This window comes from Gallinula chloropus, assembly GCF_964237585.1.
Source record: "Gallinula chloropus genome assembly, chromosome: 7".
Lineage (NCBI taxonomy): Eukaryota > Metazoa > Chordata > Aves > Gruiformes > Rallidae > Gallinula > Gallinula chloropus.
Genome location: NC_140092.1, coordinates 7,477,014 through 7,497,871, shown reverse-complemented (window position 1 = coordinate 7,497,871; position 20,858 = coordinate 7,477,014). Strand labels below are relative to the sequence as shown.

Sequence of the window (20,858 nt, the reverse complement as noted above, 5' to 3'; positions counted from 1 at the left end):
CAATGTAAAGGCACCAAAAAAAAAAAGGAGGGGGGGAAGCAAAAACCCCTTTCACTACTTTAAAAATACAAATCAATTTACACGTAAACCAACACTTCTCTCTACCTTATACTGCCTTGCAGTTATGAAATATATATTTCATTTTTACAGTGGTCCTGGAGTGTTCCAAAGGCAGGAGCTGATTTCAATGAAAGGAGCAACTGGCTATAGGTATAAAGAACTCAACAGGCTTTATTATTGGACAAAAATTAAAAACCACCACTCTCTTAAAACCAGCATTAAATAACAATAAAAAATCTGTGTCATGAGAATGTTTCTATTGCACAGAAAAGCATTCTCTCCTTAATGAAAGCTAAAGCTAGCACTGCTTATTACACCTTTACTTTGGCCTTCTGCATGTATACTTTATGTTAGAATTCAATTATGTGATCCAGCTCAGATCTGAAGGATCTCCTTGTCCCTTTTTTCCAGGACAATAAGTTGGTTTACTGAGAGGTATATCTCTGGACAAACACAGCCTCATCAGGTGAGTAGTACTTTCAAGAGAACCTTTCTTACTGACATGCCTGCACCAGTCCTGGAATGGATATTCAGTCCTTTTAACCTTGTTTTAATTAAAAAACAAAACAAAACAAAACAAAAAACCAAGCCCAACAGTTATTTACTGAATGTTCTATAGATTCATCAGGTTTCTCTAAAAATACCTTAACAGTCTTTAATGAAGATCTTAGGGAGTCTCAATTCAGTATATATCAGAGCTGAATTCACAGATTTCAGGTTCTACAGCTACTGTACAGATTTCCTTAGTTACTGGAGGAATACAGTCAAATATCAAAAGAGGTTCAGTTCTTAGGTTGAAGTTGTCAGTAGGATAAAATTACTATCTGGACTGGTAGATGAAAATAAATATTACTGTGTAATCAATCACCTTATGCAAGACAGTTTCCCATTCATGTTACAACTATTCTAAGCGGTAATCAATAGTAAATCAGAAATATATTTACAAATCCAAGCTACTGTTTTAGTAAATGACAAGAAAACCCAGGAGACTTAATTTCTCTTCTTCCATGATGAGCTTTACCTTCATAAACTTAAATCTAGGACACTTTTCCCAAAATCCAGGGAAATTCCGTGTGTCAGATATGTTATTTCTCAAACAACTGCATTTGCATCAGAAATCCAGTCTTAAGTTAGGTGCTTACAGAAAGGTGAAGGCACCTTTAGAAGAAAGGCACATTTGTCATCATCTCTGCACTGGACAACCTACTACTGCTGAAAGCTAGAGGCCTTGTCAACTACCACACCTTACTCCCCCCTCCTCTAAGACATTGACAGGAGAACTTTTAAACAACAGCCAAGTCTTGAGACATTTATGTTAAATACAAGCAACATGACCTACCCATTTCTCAAGAGGAGTCCAGCATTAGCATCCTATAGCATCTGATACGATTTACTACTCAGACCACTGAGACACTGATACTGCCACATTTTTCATTTAAATTGATAGCTGGATCAGTAGTTACCACTTGAACTTGCAAATCTGCTTACCACTTCATGCTCAAAAACATTCCTTTTCTACAAAGGAACTCTATCCATAAAATAATATGATGAGAAATTGTTAAAACTGGGAAAATACAATGCTATTGAATATCCATGTAAACTTTCACCTATAGCTCGCCAAAAGGACTTCTGAATAAAAAGTACCTGTTTTTACACTATATTGCATCATTTGTCAGCTTTAGGAAAATACTTCCTCCTGATGGAACTGCACTAAAATATGGAGGTTGGGGAGAGGATGGAGGGTGCATTTGGTTGATCTGATTGCTTTTGTATGCTCATTTACTTGTGGAGCTTCTTTTAATCTGGCTTCTGGACAGCCCATGTCTTCCAAGATGACACAACTTCCAAGATGACACAACTTTATCACACAGGCACCCATGAAGGGTGACGATTTAACCAGTAGTACACAGTATAAGTTATCTCCATTTACTTTTCTTCATCAGTATTGGAAATTTACTACTTTTGGAATAGGGTTCTTTATTTTAACAAAAGCAAACAAAAAGAATTCCTTTCTCTACTACTTTCTTCATATGTTTCACTATATGACACTATTGAGTGATTCACAATTATTCTAGTCTAAAAAGTTGGCTGCATTTACAGTAAGGTCTTTACAATTTATTCAGTATAAGCAATCCAAAGATTTTAATTAAGGTTGGTGAAAATAGGCCACAACTCTTTATGTAAAATTCAAAGTATTTTGCCATTGGTAATGAGACTGTGAGAGCCACAGAAGGGCAAAACAACATTTTGACTGGTTTCATAATATTTTTATATTTTAACTAAACGTATTCTAGGTCTTAAACATACTTGTAGACATGAAACAACATTTAATAAATACATTGTACATTAAAACTAAGACATAATAAGCAAATAGCTTCTTTAAAGAACAGACCTCTTTTACTGTGACACAAAATACGACATATTTCGTATATATTTTGGTAAAATGTATATCTGAATAGTAACTGCTAAATATAGGAGAAAGTTGTGACTTAAGAGGAACATTTAGTTTATCTTAAGGTAATGAAGGCCTAGATACAGCTCTGTTTTCCTCTCTGAAATCAAAATAAGTTGAAGTTCAATTCCTGTAAATTTAATTATTTTCACTAACCCATTCCATCACTTTAAAATCCATTATCCTTTACAAAAGAAAACATGTTATAATTTATAAAGTTATTTTGGTTGAACCTAGTAAGCCTCATAATCTTTCCAGCTCCTGGAAAGCACCATCATTTAAGCTGAATAAAAAGGTAATGAACAAAATGTCCTCAGATCAACAGGATTGTCAACATGTGGAAATTTGTTTAAACTTGTACTTTCCATTCATATTTTGTAGTACTGGTGTCGCTTGTAATGAACACATGAAAAGTGCTTTAATTCTTGAATTTGTGAATGATTTCATGACAGTACCAATTTTCCAATATGAGCAATTCTTAAAGGAGAGGAGAAAATATTGTTGGTTTTTTTTAAAGAACAGGCATTCTTTAACGGATTATTCCTCTGTGTTGTTTCCTGGGTTTAGATTTAAATCAGGGCAACTATTACAGCAACCACCTCCATTACTGGGGGGATGTTAATTCCATCCCATGCAGTTCACCACCATGCAGGCTTAGCCTACTTATCCAAACGTCAATAGCATCATACAGTGTCACCCAACTGACTAAGCAAAGATTGAAAACATGCTATTCAGCAATCACATCCTCACGGTCACTTGTGCAAGTATTATGTTTCATGTCACAGATACTATAACAATCGTGCAAATATACTTTATGGGATGGTGACAGCTTTTTAGAGTAAATGCAGCCCAATTTCCTGTTCCAGCAAGCAATAGGAAGTTATTTCACCGAAAGGTGATGAGTAAATGTCATTAAGAAAATTTATGAGGGTTTTTTCCAATAATTATTGTTTTCCTATGTATAATTCTTTTGTTACTTATTACATGTTAGCAATCAACTTTTCAGGGATCCTGGCATGAAAGGTCTTTGGAGATTTCAGTAGTACTGCAAGGCATAATTATCCCTTGTATCTGCATAGTGTTAAACTAATTGCCCTCACATTTCAAATGCATTATCAGAAGCCATGTGATGGTTTAAACTGAGCTCTACCTTGTGACCAGAGCTCTATCCCAAGAGGTTAGTAACAGTATGCATACATCTTATTCCATGAAACTTGCTTTCACAGCTCTATACTGAGGCATGTTGATTATTTATGAGAGAGAAGGGAAAAAAACCAACAAGCAGAATCATGCTAACACCTTCAGCTACTGTCAGGGCTATTCTACTTCATAATAAAAGAAGTCTAATTTTGACATGTATGTCCGCAGTTATTTCTAAAGAATAACAACACAATTTTCAGAGAAATCATCCTTCTGAAGCACAAGTGATAAATATGCACCAATAAAAATAATGAAACTCCAAATTCTGACTACTATCCTTTAACATTTTCCTTTTCTAGGCACAAGCTTTGATGGGATAGCAACAGCAAAACACTAAAACCAATTTCTGCTGGATTCTGATAAGAATGATCTGTCCTTTGCTTTTCAGCAAAGCAATCATAAGTTTAAAAATGAGAGCAAAGATGTGTCATACATGCCATGAGGGCATGTGTAAGTTCTACAAAAACAGCAAAAGAAAAAGGAAACTATGCCAAGGGGAATTTCAGATCATACAAATTTTTTGTCTGTGGCACATTTGATAAACTGTATTACTGAATCACAACATGCTTATCATCCTAAATCAGGTTTACTCTTTCATGTCCACAATAGAAAAAAAAATTGAAAAAATTACACAAATTGAAACAAATGGAAAGTTAAACAATAAACTAAACCCAAATATTTCTGTACTTAGCATCTCTCTTTCCAACAAAGAGAGTAAATACTTACAAATATTCCCTTAGATTAACTTAATTGTAACCTTTCCACATGCAGGGATGTAGAGACAAAGTGTAATGAGTAGTACCAAGGCTCCTGATAGCAGAATCACAGAACTGTAGGGGTTGGAAGTGATGTCCAGAGATCATTGTGTCCAACCACCCTACCAAAGCAGGTTCCCTAGAGCAAGGTCGCAAGGGTAGGCATCCAGATGGGTCTTGAATATTTCCAGAGGAGGAGAGACTGAATCTCACTCAACTCTCATCTCACCTTCCTAACTCAGTTGCAACTCTGTCCCCACGTATTTGAAGAGCATTTCTGCTAAAACATTTTCAACTTAAAAATTTGTCCAGGGTTGATTAGTGGCAGTCAGCCTAGCAAAGTTCCTAAAGGATTCAATTTGTAATAAGCTAAATATGATTTAAACTGCTAGACATTAAGGAAAAAGAAACTCTTAGAGCTAATTTAGGTTTATGGTTTGATTCCAAGGACAGCACATAATCATATGTACAGAAGAGAAGTTCCTGAAACACTAAATAAAAGTAGTTTCCAAACATTAATACAAAACTCTAAATATTTGCAATCTAGAAAACTATAGAATGCCACAGCAACTTATTTTTCAGCATTTAAAGATTATTATGAGATGACATATTAAAAAATTCCATGCAGATATATTCTAGATGATTGTGACACGCTTCCATACTTCACAGATTTAGGAAACACTGAAATTCACTCTGTAACTCTAGTCTATTTTAAAGAACACTATAACACCAAGAAACACAAACATTTTGAAATGGTAGTTGACGGTGGAGGAGAGCAAGAAATAGCATGTATTATGCATTTGTTTCTCTGAAAAACAAATTTCCATTCATTGAGTCTCTGAAGTGTTAACATCGTGATAGGATGAGTCACAATGGGGTTTTTCACCATAAAACTTTGTTCTTTATTTCTAGACATGAGGCATTATTTTACTGAACAGTAAGTCAAAAAAAAACAAGAAAAAAGAAGTCCATCAAAACATCTCTACTGCACGTAAAGTGATTGATAATTAGCCTAATGGGATGGATTGAAAGCAGCCCTGAGGAGGACTTGGGAGGGTTGATATACACAAGCAGCTCATTGTGCCCTGGTAACATGCACTTGTAGCCCAGAAAGCCAACCATATCCTGCGCTGCTTTGAAAGAAGCATAACCAACAGATCCAGGCGTGGGATTCTGCTGCTCTTCTATGTTCTATGAGACCCCATCTGGTATACTGCATCCAGCTCTGGGGTCCCCAGTACAAGAAAGAAAGACATGGAGCTGTTGAAGCGAGTCCGGAGAAGGGCCATAAAAATGATCAGAGGGATGGAGCACTTCTCCTATGAGGACAGGCTGAGAGAGTTGGCATTGTTCAGCCTGGAAGTGCCTTTCTGAAAGTAATTGACCAAAAGTAAATTCAAGTCTCCTGTATTTATTTAAAGGAATCTAAAAGGAAAGCATGGGAAACATTCACAAACAAAATGTGTCCATGGGAGAGAGGCATAGACTCATCATGGAAGGGCTGCTGAGGACCAGAAAACTCAAGAGAAAATGGAGTTTTTGAGCAGGGCTGTGGTTTTTAAGCTCCCAGGGAACTTCTCAAGCAAGAGATAGAAAATGCCATGACCATGAATACCAGGTCCTCAGAAATAAGAGCTCTTTGGAATATTTTTGCAAGCCCTCAGCATTCGCTTCAAAAGGCTGAAGACCTAAGTGAAGAAAGTCTCACAAAAATCTTATTGTTACCTAAAACAAGCCACAATTTCAGATTTCCCTATGCTGTTGAGATGCTGTTATCCCTTTCCTGAGGGTGAATGAGGAGGAAAGGAAAATGGGGAAAAGCACGTGTCCCCTTGCAAAACTTTCCATGGAAATCATTTAAATATAGCTGTTAGAGTGGCTCTCCAAGCTGTCAGAATGCCTCCTCATATATCAAAGTGGGAATGAAAGCAGGTAGCAAGGAAATCTGTAACAAATTCCTACTGAGTCAAACTATACATTTCCATACTAAATTACACAACATTTTTGGTATTATTTTCCCTATTATAAAGAATTGTCCCTAAAAATAACCATAAGACTTTTAAAGTCCTTTCCTGGCCATTATTAAAAGTCTTCACAGTTATTCTCCAAAAATAATATTCCACATGGATTTATTTTACTATTTAAAAGCAAAGTTTTTAATTCAGGAAGAGAATACTCATCAGATCCTACCTTAAATTAAATAAAATTAAAAAAATCCATGCCAGTGCAGAATGGAAATGAGGATTAATTTCCCCATGGAAAATACTTAACATACACATGATAGTTAATGGAAACAGATCTGCACTAATGTATTTTACATTATGAATACACTTACATATGTTATTACTTCACACTTACATCGTACCCCTTATCTGATAATCCTCAAATGTGTTTAAAACATTAATGACTTTATCCTCACAGAAGCTCTAGTATGTTGGAAAATTTTTCCTGTTGATTTTCTTTTCCTCATGTGTGCTCTCCAGTCACACACTACTGCATTGTGTCCATCTGAACAGCGCCTATCAATGCCATGGACAAACCACCATCAGAAAATTCACAGTAATTAATGTCACCCCAGAACACTGAAATTTCACACCATGTGCACACCCAGAAATTAGTTCTATGCCCCAACTATTATAAAAAGAAATTATATTCCTATTTCTATCTACTTCTAAGCCCACTTCTACTTCTGTCTGGCCACTATTTCAGAAAATTTACAGCTGAACTTAAAGCAAAAAGAGTAGACAAAAGAAGGAAGACAAAATATAATGAAATTATAGAATTGCAGGTTAGTGTTATTTATAATTAAAGCTATTAAAATACTGGTTAGTTCTCTTCTGCTCCGCTTACAAAGATGTGTGAATGACACTTAACTTGGCACAAATGGCTAACAAAGAGAACCCTGAACAGGATTATAAAGCCCACTCTTTCTGACAGAACGCACCCCCCCCACCCCATGCTTTGGGATTACTTAAATTGTTTAATTTTTATACATGGCCTAATTATATGAACATTAGGTAGACTAGAAAAGGGTTTAAAATATTAAAATCATGAGTGTTTTCCAGCATATAAATAATGCTTTTCTATAAATTTTTAGTACATTTAAAATTTACATTATTTCTCATAGGACATCTACGTATCTAGAAGACACTGGAAAACTTGTAATTGACGACAGAAAATAGTATTTATTTAAAACCCCAGGAACTTCAGAAGGTAAAATAGCAATTGAGACAGGATTCATGCTGCTCAAACTAAAGAAAATTTTGCCTATGGATGTATATACTGGTGAACTCACAAAACAGCTGTCTCTCCTTTACCATCAGTGACTTACATGCTTTGAGATCTAAATAAATACAAATTCACTTTTAAAATACTTTTTGTAGATCTTTTCTATAGTTTAAGACAGAATTCTCATCTTACTAGACAACCTTAGTGAAATATTTAATGTATTACTTATAAAAACAGGTTTCCAAGTAGCTGTTAAGACCTCAGTTCTTCAGCTACCTGAGAAAAAAAGGTCACATGCCAATTTATTTTATTTTGTATTTGAAGTTATTTTGTACAATATGTTCCCATCTTTATCTCTACAATACATAAGCCAAAAGAAGATAAACAGCTATTTTATCATCCCCCAAAACATGTCAGTCTCTAGAAGGTTATCTTAACATCTGGCTTTCAGTGCACTTCTTGGAAACTGGACATAAATGATTTCAAGCAGCACTTGGAAGGCTTTGGTTGAACAGCAACTCTGGTCAGGCTGTGTAACATAAGCCTTTCTCCTTCACTTCCAGAGTCAGAGCGTTCATCATCTGAATCCGGATGCCAAAAACTAGAAGGCTGAGAATCCTCAGATTATAATAGGTTTGCATTACCACAGTTACCATGAGTATTGCTATGCCTTCAAAGAACAGGAAATAGTATTATGCCAAGTATTCAAAGCAAGCATTTCCTTGCCAATCCCTGGAAGCTACAGCAGAATTATTTCTTTGGCTCAACAAACTTATATATGGCTTATACACATCTGTGAACTAACTGGAGTAATGCTCATTAAGTTATTTAGATTTGAAAGTGGGGTACATGAGTATTTATTGTTCAGCCATCCTTCATGGATATATATATGTATATAATCAGAATTACATATATACAGCTTCCCTATTGCCTCCCATTCTATTGCTGTCCACCTCTGAGAAGAGCATGGCTCCATCTTCTCTGCATCCTCCCATCAGGTTGCTGCAGATAGCAGTAAGGTCGGCCTTCACCTGCTCTTCTCTAGGCTAAATAGACTCAGTTGCCTCTGCCTCACATGCTCCAGGCTCCAACCACTGCAGTGTGATCTTTTGATAAAGAGGAGCCCAAAACAGGACACAGTTTTTGGACTATTTGAGAATGCATATTTGAAAAGACCACTGAAAGAAGTACAGCTTTAAAATGTACCCTAAAAGGAAAACAGTACTAGTACCCTAAAATTTTTTTAAAATTCTGTATCATCTTTCAGATTACATTTTCATAACTAAGTATTTTAAAGATTCAAAGTTAATCTAACAAAAAACAAAATATTGACAAAAAATTCTGAATAAACTATTATGCACGGTTATAAAGAACACAATTCAAAACAATGTTATGGATGGTAGCAAGCCAGTAAAATTTAAAAATATTCCAATTATACAGCTTTTAGACACTAGATAAGTAAGACATTATGATTGCTGTTTCACAAGATATTATGAATGCCAAATAGAATCTTTATGGAGATCACTTCAAAGGCCAGTTTCCCGCATCCATAAAATCAAGTTTAAATTATGTTCTGCATGGGTCTTTTATATGTGGTACTGTTACCATGAACAACCAAATTCCATTACAGATCTATGAGCAATTGTTTTCCACTTTTTATGAGAGTGAAAAAGAAAATAACTTTTAAAATAGATTTAAAGTTTTCTTTTGATTTTATATTATTAACACTGATAGACATTAAACGTTAGCATTTTTATGCACTCTTATCTCACTTCAGATATAGAACATCATCTTTGATCCTGATACATACAAAACTTCCCTTGATACAAATCATTATTTTGTCTATGAACAAAAATTGCAGAATCAGGTCTATTTTGAATTTCTCTGCATTTCTTTTTTCTTGCTATATCCAGTTTCATGACTGTTATGAATGGACTTCAAAGTGATTAGAGAAAGCAATGCTTCTGAGCTGCCTCTTCTTGTAAATCAGCTTACACATTAACAGAAAATAAATTAAAATGATTTAATTGTAAATTACTTATTACCAATTACCTATTACTATCATCAAGCGGAACAAAGCAATGCTCAAGCCTCGGTACTCGTAATTTTTTTTAATTTCTTTTTAAACTATTTTCTCTGCCTGTTATTTATCATAAGTTGACTTCAGGAGAATTAACTTCTCAGAACTGCATATACTTATGAAACAAGACAGAAGAACTAAAAGTATGTGGGACTTGCAGGACCTTTCAGTACATTTCCACTTTGCTTCAGGAGTCCCCTGAAGAAAATCAAGACTGATCTTTGACAACATTATATGAATTTCCATCAAGAACTTTCAGTAAGGATTGTTCAATTTTGCAGATTTTCAGATTTTTCACCCCAAGTGATGCATTTCTGCTATGAAACTGGAACTTGATGAGGATTTAGCTTTCAATATCATTAGAGTTTTAAACAACTACAATTAGGCCACACAAGAATAAATTAAAACATTTAGCACCTTCAGTGGCAATTGGCACTGGATTAAAATGTTTCTTGTTTGCAGCACTGTAAAGAACACATTTTTTCTAAGAGCAGAAGAGAAGAACCAGGCATATCCAGCTAAGTCTGATAAAGAGACTGGTGAAGAGGCCAGACCTGCTTTGCCTACTCTACTGACAGGCTTGTTTGAAAAGTGATAAATTTTCCATATGATACTTAAGAGCAGGACTAAAGTTTTTCCTATTTACCAAACTTACCTGCAAATGCACTTAAGGGAATTATTTTAACACTCTTGTCCAGGCATCATTTAGTATTTCAATGAAATACTGCAGAAGTTCTATAGAAAATGATAGTTTGTTCATCCAAGTGGAGAGTTTGTTTTAACTCCAATATCTTCAGCAGTTTAAAAACATTTCATCTTTTTAGGAAAAAATATTGTGGAAAAAGAAACTTTAACTTGCATTTGTATTTTGTTAACTGGATTATTTCTCTACAAATGTTTACTCTAAAAAATGCTAGACATACAGATGCCCAGTTATGGCAGTCAATCACTCACCAGGAGCTTGAGACCTGCAGTTCCTCTGAAGTCAATAGGAACAGCGAGCATGCAGTCCTCTGAAAATCAGTCCTCCTTATTGTTTTGATAGCTTTAAAAATGTTTGCTAGATGACAGATACACAGGACTTGATTTATAACATCTTTTGCCCAACAGTACTATTTTTTTTTCTCTTCACCACCATCATCCTATAACTTTCCCCACTAAATCAGTGATATCAGTACACAGTTCTCAGAGACACAGAAAATTCCTAGCTTCCTTACACTACTATGCTTAACACAGACTACAGCAGATGAAACAGAACTCGGTATAGTAAAACAAATACACAGTAATTTTGACATCCCTCAAGTACATAATAAATTAAACCTTAGAGATAGAAGTTCAGGTTTTCTAAATATTTTCTGAGTGTCCTAATCCTGGAAGCATTTAATTGTATGCACTCAACAGGACTTCGATTACTGAATTCAACAGAACCAAGATTTCCTTCTCTGATTCGCAGCAGCTCCACTGGATTAATCACAGCAGCTAATTTTAGGCACCTGCGCATAACTTTGCAAAAACAATATATTCATTACTATTTATTAGTTCAAGACTTTCTAGAAATTGATTTTTATTTTTTTAAAAAACAGCAACAGAATGAGGGGAAAAAATCATTCACTATCTTGCTTCCTTATTACATTGCTGTTTTAGTTTCAATCCCAGAAATAAACTATTTTCAGCAGTGCTTGTGTGACTGGATTTATACAGGTGTAACAGGACATGATTTGCCATACCTCTATTGCAGGAAAGGATGAGAGAAAAAAATTACAATATCTCTTTTGAAACCTAATTTAAATTTTCTATACTTTATGTTTTTGGAAACCAGTCTAAAAATAAAAATATAATCACACAATACTTTTCCTCTTTTCTCCCTCATTTTCCTTCCAAAACTAATGCAGTTGATTGCCTTTCCAGTCAACTGTGCTCTTTTCATCAAGTCTTGTTGACCTCTTCCCTTTTTTGGTCCAGAATAAAGTTAGACTTCTACAATATTTGCTAATGTGCTCAGCTTAGTAACTCTAAAAATAGAAGCATTTCTTTAACAAAGGTGATACTCAGTATTTCCAGTGACTGCTGTTCAGCGCGTATTTTAAGATTTGCAAAAATTTTGTTTCCTGAAATCTCACAAGTTTATGATGTTAACATTCTCCTAACCAATTCCTTCAAGTGTACATTTTCCACTACTAGGGCCACATTCTTCTATTCTCACATTCTCAAGTTTTAGTAGTATGCAGAATTAAAACCTAACTTTAAGTTGCTGTAGATTATCTCACCAAGTTTATGCTTGAATGGACCTGTCAGTGAACTTTCTGACTTGCAGAACACAAACTCTAAATATTATTTCAATTATAAAGCTATTAATTTTGACACAGGTGGGCTATCCTTGAGGTAACATTTGTGGTAAACTCATCTGGTGTCATCTTGAAGGATTCCCATTCAAGATGTAACTTTGCTTGCTCAACATACTTTTTCACGTTTCCTCACGTGTTTGCAGCTCTCATTCTATCCCATATAACTTCCAGGTCCAAAATTTTCACTCTAATACAACCATCTGTGGCATCTTACTGATACTTTCCTTTAAGCTGTACGTATGCATGTAGGCCTCAAACTTCTACTGCACTCATATATGCCAAAAGCCACCTGAACTTTCCAGAATCATCCTTACGATCCTGCCTCCATCTCCAGATGCAGGACAAATTGTTCTTTTCACTCCTAATATATATTTCAGGAAAAAAAAGTAAGTAATCCTTTGAATATCTGCATGAGTAACAAGAATGTTACTTTAATCCACTTTCAGCTGAAAAACTGGAATTTGTAAAATGCATTGGTAGTTTTCCTCTTCCTTGCATACACAATGATCTCTATGGCATGCTGTTCTGATATGGCAGTACGAGCATCTAGTGGAGTAGATACATATAAATACTGAACTGTCAAAACCTCAAAGTTTTATTTTTTAAATTTTTTTCCACGTGACTTTAATCTGGGTTATTTTTTTCCCTTCAGTTAATTAGTTTTCTTATTTACAGAAAAGCACCATGTTCTATTCCACAAAAAGATTGTGTTAATTTAATTGTTACTTGGGTAAATAGCAAACAGAATAATTTGTAATAGTGTAAATAATTTATCTAAAAATATCATTGGATGTGATTATCTTTGATATAGCTAAAAACTTCAGTGGCCTTTAAATTAACATTCTCTGAAGAGCTACACAAATGTTAAAGTCCTCTGGGAAGCAGGAAAATAAGAACTGTTATTTCTATTTTACAGCTAAAGAAACACAGGCAGAAGTTAAGTGACTTGCCCATAGCAATGCTCTGAATCAACGTAGTAGCAGGACTAAAATTTATGGGTTCCCTTTTCCTAACAAGAATGCTAAGACACACGCTGTTCTTTAAAATACACATTTTTAAATATTTATTACTAGAAAAATATGCAGTGTGCACCTGGAATTGGGTTAGTACAAATATGAATAAATGGTTTATACTTCTTTACTGTTAGGTGAGTTGGTAGATGGATAGAAATATTAGTTTGGCTACTGAATAAATTAGGCATAATCTACAATGATGCATTTTAGACCACATTAGTATTTTGCTAATCATATGACTTGTCTTAAAGCTCCTCCCCCCTTAGTTAAATAAAGTCCAGTGACAATCATTGGCATTTGAAAACCGCTGCACTGGGTGGCTCAATCCCTAATGTAGCTCTATGTATACTGTCTCTTTCAAATGTAACTCTAAGGTAGCTCATTTCTGCTTAGATCAATATTCCTATTTATAAATAATGCTATTATTTTTCCACCCAAATCCCATAGTATCTGGAGGCACAACTGAAAGGAAGGCAGAACTGCCTGGCAGCACTTAACAAACACACAGAAAGAAAGGGCTTCAGGTGGATGAGAGGAAAAAAATAAAAAGGAAACAAGAACAAAGAAAATTGAAGTTGTTCATGCCAGAAGTCTCAAAGATGGTCAGGAATTCAACCCCACTTTTCATCACTGCTACTACTGTTTGGTCCTCAACTGGCATGCATGCATCTCCTCCGAAGGCCCAGGTACCAAATTTTCCTTTCATTCTAGAATATCCCTCTCCATAGGGTAACATACCAAAGTTCAAAATGCAGTTGTCTAAGTCAGAGCTGTGCCTGGATATCTCTAGTGCTGGCCCAAAATGTATGTGCAGTTTAACACAAGTATAACAAAAATTAGGCGACTTTACCAACAACTTAAAAAAATGCAAGTTCAGGTAAAGATGCAAAATTCTGTCAATACAAAAAGAGGCAGCACGGTTTACTATGTGTAAGATTAAACACACTGAATCCTGCCTGTAATACTTCTCTCAAACACATTCTTAAATTGATGTCCGACATCATAGAATTATTTTATGTAGCAACCGGCACTCAATGGTGTATGAAAATGTAATTTGGAGTTGAAATTGAATCTTGTTAAAAGGCTTACTGAGTGACTTACCCAATCAGCTTGAAACATCAGTTCATCAATGAAACTGTTCTGGAAGTACAGAACAACCTGCTAAAAGTACAGAAAGTACAAGACAACAATCTGTGGGCACTACCTATTTCAATATGAATGATGCATCTATCTGCAGGAACTTGATCTCGCTACAGGGGATACTGTACATGGCATAATATATTCCTGCAGATCAAATAAGGAGGATCTCATACTAAATATCTGTGAGACAGAACAGAAGGAAAAAAGGAGTTACAGGAGGCTGAAGGAAGAGACAGAAGAGAAACGCGTTCAGTTCAAGCCAAAACATGCAAGGAAATCACAGCAAAAGAAGTCTCAAACAAAAGAACACGCTGAGTCACAGATTTATTTCTTATGGTTTAAAACCATTTGAGCAGTTTTGCCCCTCCACACTACTTTGCATGAACCCAGGAATATTTCCTGCTTAAGCACTATGCCTTCTCACATGCAGCAAGCTCTAAGCAATGCCAGCAGTAATATCTATTTGTGCTTAGAACAATGCAATGTAAACCAACAGCTGCTGCTAATTTAATAAAACGTGGATTTAAGTTCCTTTTGCCTTTGTTATCTCTGTCCTCCACTTCTAAACCTATTCTTTTTCAACACTGCCAAAAATCAACAGAAACCAGCTTAATATAAATAAATATGTAAGAATAAGTACTCTAAGAAACTATTTTCTCATCATCTTTACATCAATAACGCCATTTAGATTTTCTGGTTTTATTTGTTTATAAAAGGTTAGTCAAGATGTCTATACATTAAGCATCTAAGTGCTGATACTAAACAATAAAATATCTTTAAGTTTTGGAATATGAGGTTTGACTAAACAACTGCAATGTTTATAGAAATGAACAAAAATTAGCAAGTCATTGCATCTGAAAGGTTCAAATATGTCGACTCAATTTGATAATGAAATAAGATTAAAGAAGCACCTATACAAAACATAGATTATGAAGACTGACCGTTGTGTGGGGCTGCTCCTGTGGCCAGAGCCTGTGAAGCAGAGCCAGTGGTAACACCTCAAGGGCAAAAAATTGTAACACTATAGAAGGACAGAATGGAGACAATGTGACTGTGGTGAAGTTATTCTGACCAGTCCCCAAAGGCCTCTTCACAACTCTCATGAGTTTTGTAACTCCACAATACAGTTGTTTTATTATATATAATCCAATTCCAATGTTGCTAACCTTCTTTGGCCAGCGAGGCAGGAGGGAAGGTTCAAGAAAACAAAACCAAACAAGTTTGAGGTGGAAGAGAGGAAGGAAATTCTGAACCAAGAAATAACTTGCAATTAATAAGGAAAGAGCAATTATTTGGGAATTCCCCTGGCTTGAAAGATTCTCTTATCTCTTGTATCAAATACAGGAAAAAACAATTATAGGAACTCTGCTAGCTCTGCATGCAGATGACTCACTTCAGAATCGCACAACTACAGCATTAGGGTGTGAGTTACTATTAATTCTCTCTATGCAAATACTTAAAAATTTCCTGAGGCAGAAAGCTATAAAAAAAAAAAAAAGAGAGCCCACTAATGGCAAACTACATTGTGCAGATGGTTATGCAGTGTCTTAAAAGTCCTCGCAGACATGCTACCACTCACATAATTTTCATTTTTTAAAAGTAATTACATCATAGCTTTCTTTTAGCAGGAATGCAATCCCGTTTTACAGATGAGCTGGTGAGGAATGTAAAATTACATTAAAAAGGCTTCACAGGAAAGGAAGTTGGAGTTTTAATGCATTTTTATATGCATTATGAAGTATCCTCTCCCATATGACTTCTCTCTTTAACCAGCAGCCTACCGATCCTCAACAATATTGTTATAAAAATAGAGAAAGAAAACAAACATCTGAAATAAAAACTACTTGGCAACTTTTACTATTACTCACATTGACCTTACAGGAACACAAACACATGCCACAGGAGGCAATGCAAGTATCCCTTGAACATGAATAATTCATTTTGCAGCACCTCTTGAACACAGTTCTTCACCTCATTACAAAATGCTTCAAATTTAATTACTTCGTATTTTACATTGTTTTTTGTTATAAGATAAAAACCTATTCGGCAAGCCACCTGCTTTGATCAAAGTATCTGATTTAAGAGAAAATGAAAATTGAATATTAAATTCTTTGGCAAGAAAATCTCCTGTGTGCATAAACATACTGTATTTCTTAATAGCATTATTTACATCAATGTCTGTTCTTAGCAATAGCAAATATTTGCCTTTACTTTTCCTTTGAAATTTTTTAAGCACCTCTTATCCTGGCACCTGAAAATTCCTGGCATAAATTAAAACACAATTACATCAAAATTTCAACTGCAGATTTCTTCCCAGCCAGGGAAAACAAAAAGCAACAACAGCAGCAGCAAAGAGAGACCATTTGGAAAATTCCATCAGATATGCAAACAATATTAATACTTCTCAAAACTCCCTGTTTAGAGGTTTCTTGTTCATCAGTATGTTGTTTATTTTGCAGCTCTATGAACCAGCCATGCTGAATGCAGCATATAGACCGAACTAATTATCAAAAAGGAAAATGTCTCTGTGCCTCAATCAGGGTATTGTAGAAGTGATGTACAAGATTTTAATCAGAAACAGTGCAGTACTGCTAGCCAGATTCTCAATCTCATTTAAGAGTTTCCTGCACACAGACACAGATGTATCAGGAATACAACTACATGGGACAGACACACTGCCAATGTAACACTAAGGAGCACAGTGGCTTCCTAACTTTCACCAAGACCAGGCATCCCTCTTGAGCATCCACCATCAAGGATAAGTAAATATGTTTTAAAGACAGCATTCCTCATTGAAATGTGTAACAGATCACCTACTGCCTCAGCCTGGAAACTGTGATCATTTGTTTTATTTGGCAACACAAAACCTAGAGATAATGAAGGCTTGTATGAAACTGATAAATAACATGATATAGCCAAAAAGCCTCATTTTACATGTTAAAAATGGTGTGCATAAATATACATACATGTGTTTATATATGTATATTTAGATATATGTACATATACAGACACACAGACGTTCTCCTTCCCTGCAACAAGTCTAGATTACCAGCCTTCCTAAACTGAAAAAAAAGAAATTCTCTGATATAAAAGCATTCTCAGACCAGGACATCTCTGCTTAATAGGTTTCTAGACATGTTTGCTCAACTTCCCTGAAATTAAAATCTTAAAATACATTCACTGAGTTGATCAAACAGGAGTCTCGCTCAGTTCTGAAGCCACAAGAGGAGAGATAAATAGGCGTCGTTAGAAGACTGAAAACCCCTGCTAATAGTTACAAAACTGAAGGGAATTTCCTCCTAAAAGAGATCCACTGGTTTCAGTAAGATTGCACTTATCAGTATAATTTTCTACATGCATAATTTCTGCAATGCCTATCCCTCATATGGAAGCCAAAGAAACACTGTCTTTTATGCAATTTCCAGTTAAACCTGAAGAAAATGGTAAGAAAATTTTTGCAAGTAAAGACCATGATTAGTGGTCCACATGTAATGCTGTGTAACTGTCAGGGAAGAACTCTTTCATCGTGGCTGAAGATAAAAAAAATAGAAGAACTGTCATAACACCAACAAAAAGCTGTCCACTACACTGTTGGAGGGTCTTTGATAAGCATTGATACTCAACCACAAATAAATCCGTTTGGAATAATAAAGAAACCAACCAACCAAACCAAACACCATACACCACAGCCATAAGTAAATTACACTCAACAAAACTCTACTCCCATCTTCTGCATTATAGGCACTTTTCCAACCTTTTCAACAAAATAATTTTTTTTATATACCCCTGCTTTGAAGTATCTGTATATTTTATGGATGAAACCCAGGAATCCAGTGGAAAAAGAATGAACATAAACACGATCGAACAGCGGCTATCTACAAATTTGTGGAAATGGTACTCCTTAAATTACAACATCCAAATAAGCACATCTGGTTTTGAGCCATGACCAGTATGCGTGGCAAAATAATGCTGCGTTCCAGAAGCTAATCCATATCTATATTCTTTGCCTTTGAAGAAAGTTGTATCCTTTTTTCTCCAAGAACAGTCAAAACATGACCCTTTCAGACACAAAGATGAGGCTGGCCCTTCTCATCATCCTACCCCTTCTTTTCCTTTTGCTCACCTAGACCCATGCTGCTGCACTGACCCATTCCCTACCTCCCGGCCTCACTGTCCACAGCACAGCAGCTGGTACTCTGAGCATCACCTTCGTGCTGCTGGACAAGTCAAAGGTGCTGCAGGGAACACCTTGCTACTCATAGTAGTCTGCCTCAGAACATCTACAAATCAGCAGGTAAGTCAAATTGCATAACATTGTAGATTTTATTTTTTTACTTCATAAGGTTATTAATGTGAACTTGTGTCAAACAAACATAAAACTTAATTCCTTCCTGTCAATTTCATTTTATTATGCAGACAGATTTGTAGATCATAGATAAGATATCTCTAATGCCATCATTCCTCAGCCTTCAGATTCCTATAGTGAATCTAAGGATCTAACTATTTCAAACTTGCTATCACAACAAAATGCTAAATTTCACAACTGTGAAAACAGCAAACATTTATTTAGAAGGTATTGCCTCCACACCAAGATAGCTTTCGGTAATATTAATTCTCCCATGCTTCTTGCTTTGGAATTTGGTTCCCTGAAAAGGCTTGTTAAACTTTCAAAAAGGAGAATTTATTCACCTGCTTACGAAAAACCTAGGGTATTTATATTTTGGTGGACAGCTACAAAATCACACTTTTTTACCTGCACCCAAAAATGAACTTGAGAAGACTAGGGATAAGCAAGTCTAACACCGCAAAAATAAAACATTTAAAAGATTTATTTTCAGCTTATTTTAATGGCACATCAGTCAGAGTCAAGAAAAGTAAGAGATACACAAATGTGTGTGTCCCATTTATGAAAAACACCAGGCGGCCTTTTTAATAATAAGATCACATCACTGTCTTATGATGCCAGAGCACAGAAAACTCTAAGGGCCGTATCTTTTCACAGATAAGTACAAACTGCTCTGAGCAATTAATGTTAATTAACGTTACTAATTAAAAGTCTAGACAAGCCAGACCTCTCACCCTGGAAGTTTTTTGCCAAACAGCTAATACCTGCAGACTTCAGTCTTGGTGATGGTCTAGTAACACTTGACAAGTTATCCTGAATACAGCACTTAGAGCTTGTTGAAGCTTTGTGTTAACTTTGCACCTGCACGGGGCCCCCAGCCTCCAGGAGGCCATGTGGATCAAGTGCTCCTGCAACCAGGGTTAGTCATCTGTATCAGAATCACAGCAGACTCCCTCATAACAAAGTCTCTTTTTTGTTGTTAATTAAGACAGTACCAAAGGGAAAAAAAAAAAAAAAAAAAAAGAAAAAAAGTTACTTATTCAGTCATGAGGGCTGAATGCTCCCAGTAGGTAGTCTTTTCACAATTCAATTTCCCTGATGGGACTCGAAGAGGAAATGAAACAACAAATTGTACTCCTGATGATCTAAGCAGAAGCTGCAATTCCGCAGGGAGTCCTGCTAGGTCAATTAGTTCATCATGCTAACAGAACAGCAATCCAGAATCCGGTGTCCCACCAACAAAGGTTTGAAAAAAGTGAAGTTCAATGCCCAGTTGTAAGGCAGTCTCCAGTAGATATTATTGTAAAGTTCAGCAAAAGCACATTTACCGAGTATAAAAATAGGGCAGCAGTACTGAAAAGCCAGGGGGATATTCCTGTACAGCTAGATTCATTCATGTGAATGCAGCAGAAGCAGTCCACCTTTGTAAGGTCTCTAATGAACGCTCCTTGTACAAAAGAAGTTCATCTCATCAAAATGTTTCCTGCTTAAATTAGTTATTGAAGAGGTAAGTACCTTTAAGCAAGCGTTTCTCTGAAAAGTCAAAGTACAGCGATGCACCTGTTGTTTTTTTTCTAGTAAAGCTCTTCAATTTTTGGAAACTTAAGCACTATATAAAAATCTGAGCCTAGTGCATAATACTGCTTTACAAATATGTAGCAGAAATAATCAACAGGATATTCTTCTTACAATGCCATTCAAAAATACTGTAATGTAAAATAGACAGCATTTAAACTTCATTTTTATAACAGCACTTAGAGCAAATATATGTACCTGTGCTAATTTTTTTCTTGTTTATGTTTTGAATAAGAACTGAGTATCTCAGTGCTTATTTTATAAATGGTAAGAACTAGTTTTGAAGCCAGAAGAGCAAGCCTGAGAAAAAGAGATGGTCTAGTAGACTGTTTAAACTCCAGAATTTTACCTACAGCCTTGTGAATGCCGCCAAAATATCCGAGCCCCCATTTTGTTTTCTCAACCTATAGAATCTGAATTAGAAAACTCTTTTTTAACCAACCTCAAAGCAGGACTCCGGGATTAACAATTCTTCTGATCTGGGAACAGAAAGGGCTATAAATTCCAGGCAGCTGTACTCTTTCCATCTGCATATATTGATGCAAAAGATTTGTTTTACTCAAACGGGTTGAACACAAGGTAGTTAAAACAGCAGATTGTTGTCAATCTTGTTCTGTTTATAAACAACTACTGCATTTCCTCCTACAAAGCCACCTTAGATATGC

General features: G+C 35.6%; 1 protein-coding gene across 2 annotated transcripts in view; it reads right to left on the bottom strand.

The window, feature by feature from the left end:
- Nucleotides 1–20,858, bottom strand: part of SLIT2 (slit guidance ligand 2) — a gene marked incomplete at both ends in the record, with an annotated part of 248,458 nt that overhangs the window by 126,323 nt on the left and 101,277 nt on the right. The window lies entirely within an intron of this gene.